Genomic DNA, 19599 nt, shown 5'->3' on the forward strand with positions numbered 1-19599 from the left:
CTGTGAGATTTGCCTTCTATTGAAAACAGCTGCTTCATCCAAGCTCAGAATGCCTTCCCTGGGATAGCCCACATCAGATGACTGGTCCATGTGGAGGAAGAAAGTCCTGGAACCCTTGCCTTCAAGTAGGTCAACAATGAAGGGTCATTTCACCAGTAGTGCTACCCAGGACCACTGCTGAGATTGCAGTTACTCAGCCCCTCCCTCAGCTGGCTCCAGCTTCTGTCACCTCTTCCTGGTCTTAATCTTGAGGAAACTCCTCCCAAGAATCTCCTGTATGCAGATCTTGATCTCAGAGTCTCTTTCCCAGAAAGCTGACTTGGAATATCTTTCTTCTTCCTGTCTTCCTCCCACCTGGATATTTTTGCCCTAAGACTTCCAGGACACAAGATGATTTGGCTAAGAGCACATCCCGGGGCACTGAACCAAACCACAGTCCTGTTCCATCACTGGCTTTGCGGGTCTCTGTTAAGTTTCAGTTGCCTTGACAAGGAAGAAGCAAAAAGCCATGCCCTGAACGTGACAAGAGATTCAAAAGTTTAACTGTAACTCTGGAAAACTTATAAATAGCAAAGAAACACAGGGAAACATATTAATCTTCACCAGAAACGCAAGAAGTGCAAATTAAATCCACCTTGGGATACCATTTTACACTGACTAAATTAGCAGAACAAAGTAAAAATAAATTCAAATACGCATTGCTGGTGACATTGTGGTGAATATTGGGTCCTCTTAATCTGCCGGTTTAAATATAAATTGCTCAGCACTAGAAAGCGATACGACAGTACACAGTGGAAACTGTACAGATGCAGTTGCCCTCTGGCCCATTAATAAGAATGCATCTGAATAAATTTAAGAGAGGTTTGGGGATTTAAATTCTGATCTCTTAAATTTCACCAGGCTGAAAAACAAATGTAGTGTAAATAAATATGTACTGGATAACAAGAAGCTAGAACATAGAATTGGAAGATTGGGAGATCTGTATTATATAAGAGAAAAAAGAGCAGCATTGAACATGTGGTATTGTTTCTTGGAGCACAGTCTTTTGACTACCATTATCCAGATGGCCTGGGGTGTTGTTAACAGATGCAACTCTGAGCCTGACCCCAAATCTCATGTAGCACAGTTTATGTGAGTTGGGCCTGGGGACCTGCATTTTAAGTGAATTATCCAGGTGTCCATATGCCTCCCACATATAACCGTTTTAGATTGAAACAATCCGTTTATGCCTTCTTTTGGAGGGGTAGAATTGGGAGGGACATTATCTTTTTCAAATTTGCTGTGGTTATTTTGTTATGTTTTTATAATTGTTAAGAGAAAAAAAAAGTAATTTTCCTTCTGCACTCTGGAGAAAAGTCATTTTAATTATAGGTGTCTTAATAGTTCCTCATTAAGGGGCATAGCTTAACCTCATCCACAGGGGTAGGTTAAGTATCAAGAGAGGAAAGTCTTGCACTGAAGCAAAGGAGCATTCTTATCATTATTCATCTTCCTGGTAATAGATATTTATGATATATTTAAGAATCTTCCATTATTAACCACTCGCAAGTCCCCTTGGGTTCTGTGTCAAGCACACTGTTAGCTCCCAGCTTGGGAGATTGGGATGGCTTTGGTGTGGTTGGAGCCATGTCACTGGGTTTAGGGAGAGCTGTTGTGAAGGTTGAGGCAGATATATTAAATCCCAAAGCTGAAAAATGTTGTACTCTTCAATTTGGAGAGGGGCAGAACACCCACGAGACAGGCATACTGCAGGCATGGAATTAGGAACACAGGCAGACACATCAGATTTAAACCCTGTCACCCCCTCCTTGTCTTGTGCAGTCATTAGCACACCGAGATAAAACCGATGTATATTTCTGTCTCAAGACCTTGTTCCAGTGACTGTGTTTTTAGTATTTCTTTCTTTCTTTGCTGGTGCTGGTCTTATTGTGGCATGTGGATCTTTAGCTGCAGCTTGCAAACTCTCAGTTTTGTCACGTGGGGTCTAGATTTCTGACGAGGGATGAACCAAGGCTCCCTGCATTGGCAGTTTGGACTCTTAGCCAGTGGACCACCAGAGAACTCCCTCAATGACTATTCAACTCTGTTAGCCTAGCAAACCTTCTGTTCTAAAATTTTAGAAAAATATGTCTGGCTTTGTCAGAAACATTTTTTTTTTAAGTTGGTAGTTCTGCATGTGAAATGATGTTAAATTTATTTCATGTTATTCTGGTCTGGGCTTCCTTGGTAGCTCAGTCAGTAAAGAATTTGCCTGCAGTGCAAGAGACCTGGGTTTGATCCTTGGATAGGGAAGATCCCCCTGAGAAGAAAATGGCAAACCACTCCAGTATTCTTGCCTGGAAAAGCCCATGGACAGAGGAGCCTGGCGGGCTATAGTCCGTGGGTCACAAGAGTCTACAAATTTGAAGAATTGATTGAATAAACATATATTGATATTTCTGTAGCAGGTTTATTTATATGAAATACTTATTTGAATCTCACTGTATGTTTTTAAATTAATTTTTATTGGAGTATAGTTGACTTATAATGTTTAGTTTCTGCTGCACAGCATAGTGAATCGGTTGTACATACACATGCATCCTTCTTTGTAGCTTATTTTCCCACGTAGGCCATCACAGAGTACTGTGCAGCCTTCCCTCTGCTCAATGGCAGATCCTCATTAGTTAAACAGAGTACTGTGTATCTGTCAATCCCAGTCTCCCAGTTTACCCCTCCCCCTCCCCTTCCCCCTTGGTGCATCTTTAAGCTCCGTATCAGAGGAACACGGGTCAGGGAGACTTTTCAGAGGTGAGCCCTCAGTGCCGGGTTAGGTTTCCTCATTTCCAGGCCTGTTACTGATGGGAGGGAATGAAAGAGGATTAGAAAGCAGGTACTATTTATGTGTGCATGCGTGCTTGCACACACATGCACACGCACACACACACACACGCCATGAAAGAGCCTCAAAAGGACAAATGAAGAATACAGTGAAGAAACATTACGAGGTTATGGAAGGCAAATACTGATGACGAAGAAATCGAATGAGAGAGGCAGAAACGTCCATTTCCATGTCTGTTACATCTAAAGAATACGAAACAAATGTCTGTCCTTGGGTATATGTGAGCTGGGAGGTCACTAAGGAACCAAATGGCTATAGGGGCTGTGACTTCAAATTAAGTTGTACAAACCTTGGTGTCCAGAAAAGTCTCAAAGGTTTTGCTTTTCTAACAAAAGAAATAGTGATTAGTAAAGGACATTTCTCTTAAGATGGATTCCTGTGATTGAGATTTCACCAAGTGGATTAAGGATAAGGATGGATAGAAAAATGCATTTAATTCAATATTTATTTTCTTTATATCTTGCCCCATTTATATTAGCATTTAAGCAGTGCATTAGGAACTGCTAGTTAGGGTAACTATGGTCAAATGTCCTAACTAAAATGGCCTTTTTACTTTAATATTAAACTGTTCAATTGAAAAAACTCATGATTGTTTTCTGAATCTCTGGCAAAATGTGTGTTTTATAATTTAGACCGTGGATCTCATAAGGGAGACCCTTTTACCCATCTGAAAAACCAAACACAGAATGACAGCAGTCGTGTTCCAGTAGTGCTAAAGTCTTTAGGTCAGTTAGTTCTGGGTACATGTGTGCGTGTCTTTTCTTCCTTCTTCTAAAACAGTTTAAGTTTACTTATAAATATAGATTACTATGATACAATATTTTCAAAACATAAAAATCAGAGTATTATCATCAGTTAAAACTTAGGGTATACAAGGATCATTTATTGAGTTTTTGTGTGTGTGTGTGTTTAGCTATATGTTTGAAATAGTTTCCTTCTAAAAGCAAAAACATAAGCAGAAAAATTATCTGGACCATATATAAATCATATGGTAGACTGCCTGTGTGTGTGTCACAGGTAGTAGGCAGAGTGTTTGTTTTATAGGAATCAGCAACATTTTTGTAGAGGGACAGCTCATAAATATTTTCAGCTTGGTGGGCTATGCAATGATCTCTGTTGCATCTACTCAGCTCTAAAAGCATCCATAGAGAATACGTGAGTGAGTGGATGTAATTGAGTTCCAATAAAACTTTATTTACAAAACAGATGGCAGGCCAGAATTGGTTGTAGTGTGCCAATTCCTGGTTTAGAGAGTGTACTAGGCATAATGTGTATCATTAGAACTGTCTTTTCACACTCACCATTTTACTTAAGAGGAACCCAAGGCCCACCCAGATGAAGTGACTAACCCCAAGACACACTGCAAAGCACCAGATTTCTGTGCTGTTCTCTCAGTCCCTGTAACAGAGTGGAAACCAAAATGACAGCTCTCTCCATAGAGTGGAGGGGGCTGGAGGAGGGAGTGGCAGGGCAGAACAGAGTGATAGTGCATGTAAAGGTGCCCCCATATCTCCTCTCCCTGATGATCACTGGGACTTCTCTGCATTTTGTCCATGTTTTCATGTTTGGTTTTCAGTGGTGGAGGAACCACCAGGCAGGAAGGCTTGGACCTGCCATCCACTTGGTTCTATGGCCTTGGAGCAGTCACTGCTCCTCTCTGGCCTTCGTGAGGGGCTTGTCTGGATGATCTTGAACTCCCATTCTGTTCTCGACTTTTTCTTCAAGTGTGTTCTTCAGCGTCTTCCCCATCAATCCCCAATGATTCCTGAGTTGGGATTTACTCTGGCCTTGGAGGCAGAGGGGCCATAAGTTAGCAGCGCCACCCAGGTGTCACCGGGTTACCTGTTTTCTCTGCTTACCTGGTCAACTCACTTCCCTCAGAGCATCCCAGAAACCCTGATGACCTCATTGCTTCTTGGGCCCAGAGCTGATTACCATAAAAAAGGCACCCACCTGCTCACAGAGCCTTTCCGTTTTTGGCTCTGAACTGCTGAGCTGGGCATTTTACCAACTCAGTAGTCTTGCTTATAGATTTATCTATCCCTTTAGAATCTCCACTTCTCTCTGAACTTCTTCACAGTAAGCAGTTTTGTAACAAACCAGGCCCTGGCTTCCGCATACGCTGGGCCGGGCTAGATGCAGCCCTCCTGTGGACTTGTTCCTGGTGAGTGTGTTATAGCCACTCGTCCATGTATTTTTGCCAAGGACTCAGATTGTTCTTTCTCCTCTGCAGGACTTGCATCACTTAAGTTAATTTTAGTTTAACTCTAGTTCAATTTTCTTTTTAGAAAATATGGTGCAGGAATGGGAGTACTGGACTAATCTAGAGACCTGGCTTTAAGTCCTGTTGGCGTCACGACTTAGATGTGCTATTTCGGGCAAGTCCTATAACCTCTCCCAGTGGCCCAGGCACTCAGTGTTACTCTCCAGGTGAATCTAATGAGCAACCAGGCTTGAGAGCCATAGGTTTTAATCATCCAAATGATATCACTGATATGAACACACATTTCAAAAGGACTTAGCAATCGGTTGTGCTATTACTTTTGTTGTTTATTTCTATTTAAAAGAAAGATACCAAAATCCTATACAAATAAATCCCCAAGAGAAATAAAACGAGCAAGTGAATAAAATGAAGCAGTGTGATACGTGACCTATAATAAGAAGTGTATGTTTTGTTTTTGTTCTGTTTCTGGCTCAAAGCTTGGAAGTTCTGAGACATAAGACCAGTGCAAGTATCTTTTGCTGTGATGTTTGGTCTCTTGTCCTTTATTCCTGAAAGGGCTGCAGAGTCATAAAGGTGAAACCAGTATCTTCTTATTCCTAACAATTCCCTTTCAACCACACCTGGGTTTTGTTAATGAGGTTACTTCTGAAAATCCCCTAGAGCTAAGGGAGATGATTGGCAGCCCAAAGCTCGTTGCCTGGGGAGCCAACCCTGTGATTGGAGAGTTGGAACTTCCAGTCCTGCCCCTGACCTGCTGGGAGGGGAAAAGGGCTGGAGATTGATGTCAGTCACCATGGCCAATGATGTAATCAATCATTCCTGTGTCATGAAGCTTCTACATGAAACAAAAGGCTGGGTTTGGAGAGCTTCTGGTTGGTGAACAGGTGGAGATTCCTGGAGGATGGCTGGCTGGAGAAGGAATGGAAACTCTGTGCTTTGCCCTATGCATCTCTTCCATCTGACTATTCCAGAGTGCTGTCTTTCTGTGATAAAACTGTAATCTAGTAAGTGAATGTTTCTCTGAGTTCTGTGAGTTGCTGTAGCAAATTAAACAAACCCTAGGAGGGGTTTGGGGTTGTTGGAACCTCCACTCTGTAGCTGGTCGATCAGAAGAGTAGGTGACAACTTGGGCTTATAACTGTCATCTGAAGGTGGTGGGGGAAGTCTTGTAGGACTAAGCCCTTAATCTGTGATGCTGCTGCTAAGTCGCTTCAGTCGTGTCCGACTCTGTGTGACCCCATAGATGGCAGCCCACCAGGCTCCCCTGTCCCTGGGATTGTCCAGGCAAGAACACTGGAGTGGGTTGCCATTTCCTTCTCCAATGCATGAAAGTGAAAAGTGAAAGTGAAGTCGCTCAGTCGTGTCCGACTCTTCATGACCCCATGGACTGCAGCCTACCAGGCTCCTCGTCCATGGGATTTTCCAGGCAAGAGTACTGGAGTGGGGTACCATTGCCTTCTCCATATCTGTGATACCTGACATAATTTCCAAATTAATAATGTCAGAACTGAGTTAAATTGTAAGACACCCAGATGATGATGCAGAACTGGCCTCAGAATCTTACACAGCCCATCCTGCAACATATTTTAGTTTTTGAGATTTTTCTTTTGAGGTATCAACCTTTCTAGATTAAAATTAGGATCAAGTAATTTAACCACCCAGTAGCCGCATGGAAGGGGATTAAACGTGTTGCCAATTTGTTTAATTCTGTGGAAACCCTGGGTGTTGAGGTTGGTGGCACCATTTTTCAAAGTGAAGCAATTAGAGCTTGAGAAGGCAAATCACTGTAAGGAAGTTTCTGTCACTGCAAGTGGAAGTGACAGGACCAAACATCAGAGTCAAGGGCACTTTGCATTAGATCTTCACTGCTTCCTGATCCTGCCACATGGAGCTTAAAACCCCATCCTTTCAAATTGCAGATGACAAGTGAATAATGCTAACGATGGCAGTAATATCACAGTATCATCTTATGTGATGTCAAGTCTTTAGGATGCTTTTATGTATTTTAGAGAATCATCATATTGAGATCACAACCACAGACGTGACTACTAGGAGGCTGTCCTTAATATAAAGGTAGAGCTACTGAAGTGACTTTGCCTGCCTGCCTGCCTTACAGGTCCTAGGAGGGAGTCTCTTAGGGAATGAGTGCTATAAACACATGGTTGATAAAGTTATCAGGCTCTCCTATTGTTACCCTACCCAATGCCGAGGAGGACGCTGGGTCACTGACTGCTTAAGACACCACCAGGGAAGACATAAATTTACCAAGTGACCCAGCAGATCCACTCCAGGGTGCCTAACAGAGAAATGAAAACACTTCTACACAAAGACTCACACACCAGAGTTCATAACAATACTAGTTGTGATTGCCAAAAAGTGAAAACAACACAAAAGTCCTTCAACACATGAACCAGGTAGACAAAATATGGAATACCCACACGAGAGAATATTATGTAGTCATAACAAAGAATGAAGTACTCATACTGGCTACAGCATGGGCAAATCCAAAAAAGCATTATGCTGGTTGAAAGCAGCCAAATGCAGAAGACTGTATAATATATCTTTCCCTTTATGTGAAATACCCAGAAAAGGCAAATCTACAGAGACAGTAAACCAATCAGTGGTTGCCTGGGGCTAGGAGGTGGAAACAGGGATTAATTACAAATGAGCACGAGGATCTTCTGGAGCTGATAGAAAAGTTCAAAACTGGAATTGTAGTTGTGGTTGCATGCTATGTAAGTTAACTAGAAAATAAATCATTGAATTGCACACTCAAAATGAGTAAACATTATGATATATACATTCTATTTCACTAAAGTTGTTTTGTGTGTGTTTGTGTTTTTAGGAGCCCATCAGGAGTATGACAGCAAAGTCGGTGCAGTTCAGGCTTTGACTTCTCCTTTTATCACCAAGATTTTTTGGCAGAACATAGAAGGAATTCCAGCCCACAGGGAGTTGCCCCAGAAATTAGATTCAAGAGACATGTTCAAACCAATCTGCAGCCTATAAATTTATATGAAGAAACTGATCTTCCCAGAAACAAGGAGGTTCATGTCATCCCACCAGGGCTTCGACTTGCTGCATTGAATAACCAGGAACTGACTTTCTGGTTATGGCTGGATAAAAGCACTGGGTGATGGATGGGGTCAGGGATGTTTCACAACAGCCACTCAGGAGACCTGGGAACAAAACCAGTCACTTACCGGAGAGGCCGTTCATGGACCAGTTGCTCATGTTCCCAGATCCAGTGACCCTTCTCCTGGATGTTGCTGGTGAGTCATTGTCAAGTCTGTCCCTCTCTTTTCTGCTTTACCACTTTCCATTCAGACAATTATTGTTCTGTTCCAGCAGTCTTTCTCCAAGCCAGCCCATTGTGCAGTATTTTAGGCTTTTTTGTCCTTCTGTATGATGACATTATGTATCTGTCTTCTTGAAACTTTGGTGTGGTTACACTGACCCACCTTTGTGAGAGTAAGCTGTGACTACAGAGGCCAGTGCTCCCAGGACTCCCCAAAGGCCCTCTTCTAGACTCTGGAGATGCCTACCATTCCTGGGGACAAGGCAGCACGTGCAATGGCTGGGTTCATTGGTTTGAGCCTGATAAACTTCCTATTCTCTTAATACAGATGGAGCAAACAGCTGCCTGTTCTCTATGTGGGTTCAGTATTGGAATGTAGCATTCTCCCTGCGCATGAAACCCCAATCCCTCCAGCTTCCTCCTGCCCCTTCCTCATGGAGTTGGATACAAAGACTGGCATAGAACTGGGTGAACAGTGTGCGGCCATTACTGTCCATTGTGGGTGGGCCAGTCTGACATGTGTATGTCACATCATTTCTGCCCCTCTCATCTCCTTGAACTGCCCATGACTCAGATTAGGATGCTTGATGCTGGCGGGCTGTCTGCATGTTTTCAAATTAATTAGCGAGCTTTGGCTGCTCCTTGGGAAGGGTCTGCCAATGCGCTGTCCCCCAGCTCCAGCCCTGATCCCAACCTTTTACTTGATCCATAGTACTCGCCATAACCTTAGCTTTAGAATTGGATGAACCCTATCTCAAATATGATGAGAATACAAATCACTTAACCATGATGGCTGACACAACTTTATTGCTAATATTATTATTATACTTTTAGCCACTGCTTTATCCTAACCCTAATGGTATGAATCCTATCTTCAGATTTTATTTTAAAAAATCCCTTCCTTGGTTGAATGCTTAAAGTGTCCTATATCAGAATATCTCTCATCTATCAATCAATTTATCTATAGATTGATAATCTATAACTCTCCAAAACAATTTCATTAGCTGCTAAGCTATCTGCCATCATCTGCCTATCTTCCAACCCTGCCTATCCAATCCAGGGTTTTTCAGTATAAACACCATGAACATTTTGGGCTGGATGATTTTTAAGACTATGTCCTATGCCTGTAGAGTGGGTCCCAGGATATTGAACCTCTGGTCACTAGACTTTGGTAGCTCTTCTTACCCAAGTCGTGTTGTGGCCATCAAAAATGTCTGCAAACAATGCCAAATGTCCCCTTGGAAGAAGGGAACGAAATCAATCTAGTCTTTCATTTATCCATTATTATTATTATTATTTTACTGCTTCTTTCTAGAAGGTACAACATAAAGACTCTTGTCATTTTACAGATGAAGAAACTGAGGCTGAGAATTTAGGTGACTTATATAAGATTGCATAAGTATTACATGATTGATCTGGGTTATAAAATTAGATTTGCCTATTTTAAAGCACCTATGTCTTCTCTATCATACAAGGCTATTTTAAATTAGATGCCATTGTAATCATTTGATCCTCAGTGCCATCGTTCTCCTTTATTCCCAATTTAAAATCTTCCTCAAACTTAAATCTGACCCTCAAGTCCAAACATGTCTTCCAGCTAAAACATAGGTGAAGGTATCTACACCCCAAACCTCCATTCTAATCCTGTCCTCGACTCAAGATGTAACCCTATTTCTAGCCCCAGTTCTTAGTTACTTTTTTTTAAATTTATTTATTTTTTACTTGAAGGATAATTGCTTTATAGAATTTTGTTGTTTTCTGTCAAGCCTCAACATGAATTAGCCATAGGTATACATATGTCCCCTAAATCTGGTTTCCCATCATCCCAGACGATGAGAGTGTTAACCTGAAGAGTGCCTTCCAGTGGCAGTGAACCCAGTGGCCGTAGACAAGCTTGTTTGCAGCCAGGGACATGTATATTACTCCATTCTAAAGAAGTAGGACGCAGATGGTCCCTTCTCTGCTGATCCACTGAGGTCGTATGCATGGAGGCCCTGTTTGTCGCAGACCCCCTTAGGTTGGGATATTTGGCAATTTCCAACAGTGGGAAGCTTCTGTTTGCCTTCTTCAGTGACAGGCTACCTCTGAAAAACTGAGCAAATGAAGAAGAGGTTTGAAACCAATCCATTGGCTTCTCAGAGCCTGACATATTGTTTTCAGCTTCTTCCCAGCAGTTTTGATTTCTACCCCACTACTCTGAGGCCTATTAGATGGCTGACAGCTTCTGGCCTCCATGTCCAGAATTCAAACATGCAGAGACTTCTTCTTTTTTTTTTTTTTTTTTTTAAGCAATTAACAGTGATGCTTGGAAGAGATGGCAACAAGCTGAAAAAAATTAATTGAAAACTTAACCTTCAAATAAAAATACTTAGACCTTAGGCATCCATTTGTAAGCAGTTTATGCTGTCTGTGTGCATTTTGTTGTATTATTTAAGTGTTTTCTACACCATTTCTGATTAATACAGCCATGCTATTTTCCAGTCCAGTCTCCTTAATAAATATATGTGTCAAATATCTGTTTCCTCCCCTGAATGCAGAGGCTTTTAATTCCCCTTGTTTGCATGTGCTAACTGGTTGTGTAACGAGATTAACAGCTCTGTCTTTTCCTTTCTGCAGATTTTTAGAAGAAAAGCCAGTGGGCTCCCAGACAAAGTTAAAAAAGGTACCTTCTTTAATTTTGCATATTGTTAGCTACAATCCGGTTGCTAATGTTTGTTTTATTTCCATCTGTCAAAAGCAATGCCAAAATACGTTGTGTTTGCCTTGAGTTGGCTCAATTAATCCTTCTCTGGAAACAGTTCTGTCATTTCATGTTTGGTTAAGGCCCTGATTCAGTAGCTACCAAACGGGGGCCGGTGCACATTTAATACAGCTTTCTGAGAAGTGGAATATCTGTTTGACAAAAGGGAAAGGTGGGGTAGCGCCCTTATAGGAATGTCGATCTGGAGCCAGCCCCATCGCTCCTGTGGATACAAACATGTGTATTTTAGCTTGATCCTGGGGAACTAAAAGAATCCAGCAGATGGATCACACTATGAGAATGGCTTGGTGGGGACTCAGTCTGGGGCAGACCACCCTGCCCAAAGGGCGGCCTCTGTCTAAGTCTTGATGATGGTGTATGCGTCAGCCAATGCTGCTATAATGAAATACCACAGACTGGGCAGTTTAAATGACAGATTTTCTCGAGGTTCTGGAGGCCAAAGTCCAAAGTCAGCAGGGTGGGTTTCTTCTGAGATCCCTCAACCTGGCTTGTAGGTGTGGCTCGTGTCTTCACATGGGCTTCCCTCTGTGTCTGTGACTTGTCTGTGCAAAGTCTCCTCTTTTTATAACCACCCGTCATACTGAAACGGACCCACCATAATGAACTCATTTTAACTCATTGACCCTTTAAAGACCCTGTGAGCAAATACAGTCACATCCTGAGATGCTTGAAGCTAGGACCTCAACGTATGCATTTTGGAGGGATGTAATTCAGCCCACAACAAATGGTAACCAGAAAAAAAATGAAAATATGATGAGGTAAGAAGGGACAAATCTTAGGCCAAAAGCTGTAAAAGCAACCACTCTGTAATTCTCTCTCATACTCTCCCCTCTCATGTTTCTTCCTTCTCTATCTCTGAAGAAAAGCTCTCGTCACCATTCCTGTATATTAGCATATTTTACAGAAGGTAAGCTTTTAAATCAGCATGCTCTAAGTTCAAATCCTGACTTGACTTCTTCTTAGCTGTATGACCAAGGGCAAGTCGTTTAAATTCTGACTCTCAGTTTCTTCCCCTTAAAATGGGGCTAATAACTAAACCCACTGATTTTGTTTTGTAAGGATAATGATATACGTGTGAAAACCAGTGGCAAGCCAAGACTGGGGAAATGGGGGTGGCCTGCCCTGAGCGCAGGTGGTAGTGGGGGTGTGTTGTCGATAGGAAATAGGAAAGTAGTAACACAATTTCCATTTTAAAATTAAAAACAATTTTTTTTTTATTTGGCTGTGCCAGGCCTTAGTTGCAGCACTTTGGTTGTGGCGTATGGGATCTGGCTGCCTGTGGCTGTTCAGTCACCGGGTCGTGTCCTACTTTCTGCGCCTCCTGGACTGCAGCAGGCCAGGCCTCCCCGGCCCTCTCCATCTCCCAGAGTTCGCCAAGTTTGTGTCCATTGCATCGGTGATGCCGTCCAGCCATCTCATCCTCTCATGCTCTCTTCTCCTTCTGCCCTCAATCTTTTCCAGCCTCAGGGACTTTTCCAGTGAGTCACCTATTCGCGTCAGGCGTCAAATGACCAAATACTGAAGCTTCAGCTTCAGGACCAGTCCTTCCAGTGATTATTCAGGGTTGATCTCCCTTAAGATTGACTGGTTTGATCTCCTTGTTGTCCAAAGGACTCTCAGGAGTCTTCTCCAGCACCACAGTTTGAAGACATCAATCCTTTGGCTTTCTGCTTTCTTTACGGTCCAGCTCTCACAACCATATATGTTCACTGGGAAGACCATAGCCTTAACTATCCCTAGTTCCCTGACCAGGGATCATACCCAGGCCCCCTGCCTTGGGAGTGCAGAGTCTTAGCCATTGGACCGCCAGGGAAGTCCCAAAGTTCCTTTTTAAACAATGCCTGTAGTAAAATACTGTTGCCCTTCTGGGAAGATGCTGCCCCGTGCTGCCCCACCCTCCCTTGTCTGGAGTTTCTATCTATTGCATATTAAATGCATGTGTTTATGCTTCCCCCTCCCCCACACACACTTGTGTCTTGAATTTAGTCATTCTCAGGACAACTTAACCAAAGGTATTTCACATGACTGCACATCTTATTTTTTATTCATTTTACTCAGAAATTGCCAAACCTCAGAGCTAAATTATATATGACAGAGGAAAGTCATCATTTAGTTGTTGTTTTGAAAAGAGGAGGCCCGGTCACCTCTGGTTAGAGCCTTCGTCTTCCTTCCCAAATCTCTTCAGTTCCTCCGTCCAACTTCCAGGGCTGGTTCCTCCCAGAAAACATCCAGATATGAGTTAGGAATCAAGGTAGGCAACCCCTAACCGCAGGAGATGTGTGTGTGTGGCTGGGTCTGTTGCTTTTATGATTCCAGGTCCGTTTCTGAAGTGGTACCCCATCCCTTGGCGTCTTTATATGAGGTAGCTGCTTGTGTAATTGCTGTAATGTGTGAGTAGCTATTTTATATAAACAGAGAGAATTGGTTGGTTGTGCTAAAAAAAAAAAAAAATGGCAACATAAAACAGAATTCCTTTTTTCAATGGATGACATCTGTCTTCATATAGCATCAAAAAGTCTAAACCCTTAGCATGAATCATTAAGCTTTCCCAGAAAATATTTTACGTTGGAATTTTACAAAGTAACTTCCTCAACCTAGATCTCCGAAGGTAGAAGAGATAGATGATGGTGTGTACATTGCATGGGTTATCTTGCAATTATTAAAATGAAGGCTTTGATGGCCATGTAATAAAATGGAGCTTTTTGATCATATTAAGTGAACAAAAAGAAGCAAAATGCTCTATAATACATGTGCTAAGTCACTTCAGTCGTGTCCAACTTATAGACTGTAGCCCACTAGGCTTCTCTGCCCATGGGATTCTCCAGGCCAGAGTACTGGAGTAGGTTAGCTGTTTCCTCCTCCAGGAGATCATCCTGACCCGGGGATAGAACCCGCATCTCTTCTGTCTGCTGCATTGGCAGGCATGTTCTTTACCACTAATGCCACCTTGGAAGCCCCATGTAATACATATTGAAAGGTTTAACTGCAAAAGGCAAACACATCAAATTATATCTAATAATATGTAAAATTTGGCACACTCACACAAGAATGCCCTTGGAAAGGGCCCTTTCCTGTGGAGCGAGTGGTAGGTCTTATATCTGCTCTGTCCACATTGGGTATCGGAAGCTTAAACCTGTATCTTGCATTAGTTTAGGCCTGACTTGGATTTCTGTAGTTAATGGGTTGTATGAAGTCTGAGGGTGAAGGGTGGGATGTATTAATAATTTAGGATATAACAATGGCACTCAACGAGGGGTTAGTGTGGTGGAACCCAATCTGAGATGGAAACTTGATGGAGATTTCTAGATGGTTAACATAGCCATAATTCAGATAACCTTTCAATATATTGAAGCAGGACCTTAATAAAAAGCCACAATGTCTTCTTAGTAGGATATGGTAAAATGTCTAGCTTGTGTTTACTATGAGAATCATCTTTCTGCTCAGATGACTCATTTTTGCCAGCCACGTTCTCTCCCTGTGCCCTTCTGGACACATTATAGACTTGCCCCAAGACAACACTTCTGTGGGTCAGGCCCGTAATTGGGAGCTGCAGACTTTTCCAGTTTCTGTTATTAGTGTCTGTTCAATTGGTAGAATGTGAATAACCAAGTTATTGTAAAGCCACATGAAAGGCATCCTGCTCTCCTCCGTGCCCCACCATGTGCAGCCACACCTCTGCTTTGTTCTGTGCAGCTTCTTCTGATTTCTGGTCCCTCATCTGACTTCTCTGTGTTTGCCCTAGGACACTGAGCTGTGGAGGGGTTTTGGTAGCAGCAATTATTTTTCAAACTGGGAAGATATGAATGATAAAGGGACTGTGTCAGCTGCGGGGCTGTAGATTCCATGCCTTTTCCTAAACACTATGATTCAACCCTCCCACTGGAGTCTGCCTGGTGGGTCACTTCACGCCCAGAGCCATGAAGCTCCACGTGGAACAAGGGGTCTGGAAGGACACATATGGAGATGTTACTAGTGACTGCATTTCAGTCTTGGGGTTACGGGAATATTTTCTTCCCTTGTTTTCCAAATGTCCTTTGATGACTTTGATGAAAAAGAAAAGACTATTTTGTTTTTTTTTTTTAACCATAGTAGTCTTGCTGTTTTTTAATGTGCATGTCAAACTGCTTGATATCATGTGAACTAATTCTGTTAATTCAACATTTTTTATTGTCACACATGAGAAATGGAAATACTGAAATTAATAAAGAAGAATAATTTAAAATTTCCTTTAAAATCATTACTATGTGCTGGATGCTGGTAGGAAAATCTTTCTAATTTAAAACTTTGAGAAACATATTTGTGAACTAAAATAAATAGAATAAATAGAAAGGAATGGAGATTATTGTCCATGGTATTATAAAATATGTGGGTATGGTTCATCCCAACCTTTATTTAATCACTTGTTTATTCATTGAACATTTTATGTGAACTTGGCCATTGGACGCACTGATGACCCAAGTACAAAGTCCCTGTCCTCAGGGAGCTTACAGTCTAGGTAAATTTTCTATCAGAATGTATTCTTGTCCTACTCTTTGCAACCCCATGGACTGAAGCCCACCAGGCTCCTCTGTCCATGGAATTTTCCAGACAAGAATACTGGAGTGGGTTGCCATTCCCTTCTCCAGATTCTAGGATTAACAAATACTAAAAATAAAAGTGGAGAAAAAGAAAACTGATAGATTACAGAACTATATTTTGCATGCATGGGAATATGTAGGATAAAACTTTATTTTCCTCTTTACCCAATACCCACAGACACACAGACACACAGACACACACACACACACACACCCCTACACACCTACAGTGTCATCCTGTCTTTACCTGGCTCACAGACCCAGGATTTATACAGTCATAAAAATAGTTAGTCATTTATTTAAAGCACTTGTTCTTAAAAGGAGCATTTGACTCCCCTACATCTTGTTCACTCCCAGTGGTATCTACTCATGGACAGTTATTAAATAAATGAAAGCAGTCAGTGAGGTCAATCAGGCACCCTTATATCCGAGGGGCCATCACTCCTACAAGGAAAGGGCTGTATTGGGGCAGAGACAAGAAAGCCCTGGCAGCAATGCATACAATAAAGGTGCATTTCATTGAGTCATTGGTTTAAAGTATCAGAGAATCCAACAGATGGATTAGTAGATTATCTCACCTCAGTCTGCCAGGACCTCAATGGAAGAACACTTATTACAGACTAGCAATTCCAGGTGGCATCACTCAAGAACTTTTATTAATATATATATATATATATATTTATATATGTCTTACATATATAAAGACATACATATATGTCTTATTTATATATATATATATATATATATGTAAGACAAAGGGGTGGTTGGGAATACTGCCGAACAAAGAAACAACTTCATCTTGAGAATGATCTGTTGTGTAAGTAGGATGTGGAGGGCACATATAGAATGTTTGGTAAAACACAGGAAGTTGGGACCCCAAAGCACCATTGGAAAGCCTTCTTGGGAACAACTACAACACAGTCTGATATGGGAACAATGGAGTGAGTAATGTCAGAATAAGTTCCAAGGAAGCTAACACTCAGCTGCCCATGAAGACAGGCATACATGATCAGAAAGTAAAATCCAAGCTGAGTAGGAAAAATCTGAAAACATGTCCCCAGACCAGATCCTTGCTTCCCTCTCTCCCTCCCCACCCCCCATCCTTCCTTTTCTTTCCTTCAAGACTGTGTATCAAACAGCTGACATATATCAGAGAAATACAAAGCAAAAGATGAGGTAAGGACAGAGAGACAGGACGGGTATAACTCACACACGGTTTTAGATATTTCTAAAGATTAAAAGCGAGCAATTGAGAGAAAACAATCATCAAGGGTGTAATTAGATACAATTTTCTGAAGCTGAAAGGATCTAAATATGGAGATCAAAAATCCCCACTGTATTGTTTAAAAAGATAAAGAAAGATCTACACCTAGAAGAGCAGAGTAAATGCCAGGAAATGAAACAACTTAGTCAGTGTTTCCACAGAAAAGCGTGTGACCCAAGAGTGCTCTGCCTAAATGGCCACTTATGGGTGAAGGGAAAGAAAAACCCTAAACTTCAAAAAAAAGAAAAGAAAAACTCTATAGACAAACACAAAACAAAACAAAAACCATACTGAAATTGAAAAACTTCCAAAATGCATTACCAGTAAAATCTTATTTGAGGAAAAAAGAGCTTGAATACAATCTATACTCAACAAGTAACTGACTTGAAATTAGTGACTCAAAAATGGGAAAACCATGGCATTAAGAGTGATTGTGAGAAAAGAAAACAATATAAGGTCAAAAGCTACAAATAGCCTTCCAATTTGAATGTATGTTCCAATGTAATTCTCAAAAAAGATGGTCTCAATTATGCTAGTTACACAGTACTAGTAGAAAATGAGATTAGAAAGGGGACATGAAAAACTCATTCAATTGCTCGTCTTAAAAGAGTATGAGAGTTGACATTAAATCTTACATGTCAGAGGGAAATATGATCTAAATATATAAAAGTCACCCAAGGCAAAACTTATGAAAGGGTGAGTTCCTCCCAAACTCCAGGGGAAAAATAAGCCAAATATAGCCAAAAATAAAGAGAGCAAGTGATAACAGGATTGATATAAAACAAGATGGCCGAGTCGGTCATGTGCTAACTATTCATGTGTGTGTCATTACCTCATTGCATCCTCTTTTACAGATGGGTAAACTGAGGAACAGTCACTTTAAACACCTACAAAGTGCTTGGATTAGATCTCTTGATAGATAGTAACTGGGACATATATTAACTTGCCATGTCAGAGTCACATAGTGACTTGACTCTTGGCATCTCCCATGGCGGGCAAAGCCCTCATCTTAACCTGCCTTGGACAGAAGATACTATCTAAAATCTGTAATATGAGCTTCTCATATTTTATCCCCATATAACAGCTCCACTGTTGAGAATATGGAAAAAGATGGCAGAAGGAAGAAAAATATATGGAGAGTCCCTGACGGATAATACTGTTACTGTAAACAAATGGTGAGATTTTACCTAGGGGTAACCTATTATTTGCCTCTCATTTTACCTATGTTCTCAGAGTGCTGAGCTGACTCTATAGCCTAGAGGCATGCTCGCTTAACCAAGACATTCCACCCCATAGCCAGGAGTGAAATCAAGGGCTGACAGTTCACAGCTCTGCCTCCCAGAGGCAATCGCACAAGGGAGCTGGGTGTAGAGACTGCTGATGAAAGGTGTCTGTCGGCAATTTTTGGATCCTTTTAAAAGATCGTGTATGATTAACAATATTTTCCAAAAATTGAGAAGACTGAATTTCTCCTATTGTGTTCAACAGTAAAATCCCATTCAGGACTACATTAAACTAAAAGAAAGGAATGTGAAAAAATCAGTTGCAAAATACTACTGAGGGAATGCAAAAACAAAGAAAGCAGAGCTGACAACCTTGGTTTCCAACAAACTTTATTCCAGGCCAAATAATATTAAAGGAGACAAAGAGTGTCATTTTACAATCCACAGTACAGATAAAATAGTCATGAAAATTTATTTGCCGAATGACACAGCATCAAAATATATAAAGCTAAGAATGTTAGAAATAAAATGGGAAATTTACAGGAACACGTTTGTTTGGGGAGCTGGTAACATACTTCTTTTACTCAAGGCAGATAAATAGAGTAAAATCACTAAGTACATAGACAAATTTAAATAAAACAGTAACACTATTCCTGTATTAAAATTAAAATGTTTAAGTTTCACCAGAAATTTTATAAAATTGTGTCTTATTCTAAGCCACAACTATAAGCACAATAATTAAATAAAAATAAATAAGCAGATGTTTTGTAAGGTCAACTCTCCAAGTTTAAGGCCAGATAAATACAAATCAAAAATAAAAAGAAATAATGAACATTAAAATTTCTCTCTAAATAATTTTGGGTTGATGAATAGTAGGAAGTCAGTTGCTAATTACTTAGAAAATAAAGGTAAGACTATGCCATTGTAAACCCATGTTTCACTGCCAAAGCTTTAATCCAAGGCAAATTCATATGGTAAATCAGTTCCTAATTTAATAAGAAGTGAGAAAAATAAGTTAATGAGTCTCTTTAAGATGTTAGACTGAGAACTCAAAACTAACCTAGGGAGAGGAGGTAAATGCAAATGATGGACATAAGAACAAAAATAAAATACTTATAAATAGAAGAAATAAATCATTGTAGGAAATGGTATTCAATCCTTCTCCCCAACACCCACCACTTCCCCCCATCACATAATACTGAAAGTAAATAAAATAGATACCTAGGTCAACTTCTGGTAATCTTATTAAAAAAAAAAAAAAGAATCACCATTCACCCTTAAGGAAAATTAGAAATACTGGGTAATGCCAAATATAGAGAACGTTTAAAAATAAGAAAATGCCGTTAGGGTGTACCACTTGAGGTAAACACATTG

The 19599-nt window shown here is 40.9% G+C and overlaps 1 long non-coding RNA gene across 1 annotated transcript in view; it reads left to right on the top strand.

Moving 5' to 3' along the window:
* Positions 1 to 11063, top strand: part of LOC113876235 — an 89692-nt gene extending 78629 nt beyond the window's left edge. Inside the window, exons 2-3 of the long non-coding RNA XR_003506447.1 lie at positions 7948 to 8374; positions 11017 to 11063. This is a non-coding gene — a long non-coding RNA (uncharacterized LOC113876235). The remainder of the gene's footprint in view (positions 1 to 7947; positions 8375 to 11016) is intronic.
* Positions 11064 to 19599: the final 8536 nt, after the last annotated feature.

This window comes from Bos indicus x Bos taurus, chromosome 18, assembly GCF_003369695.1.
Source record: "Bos indicus x Bos taurus breed Angus x Brahman F1 hybrid chromosome 18, Bos_hybrid_MaternalHap_v2.0, whole genome shotgun sequence".
NCBI classification, from domain to species: Eukaryota; Metazoa; Chordata; class Mammalia; order Artiodactyla; family Bovidae; genus Bos; species Bos indicus x Bos taurus.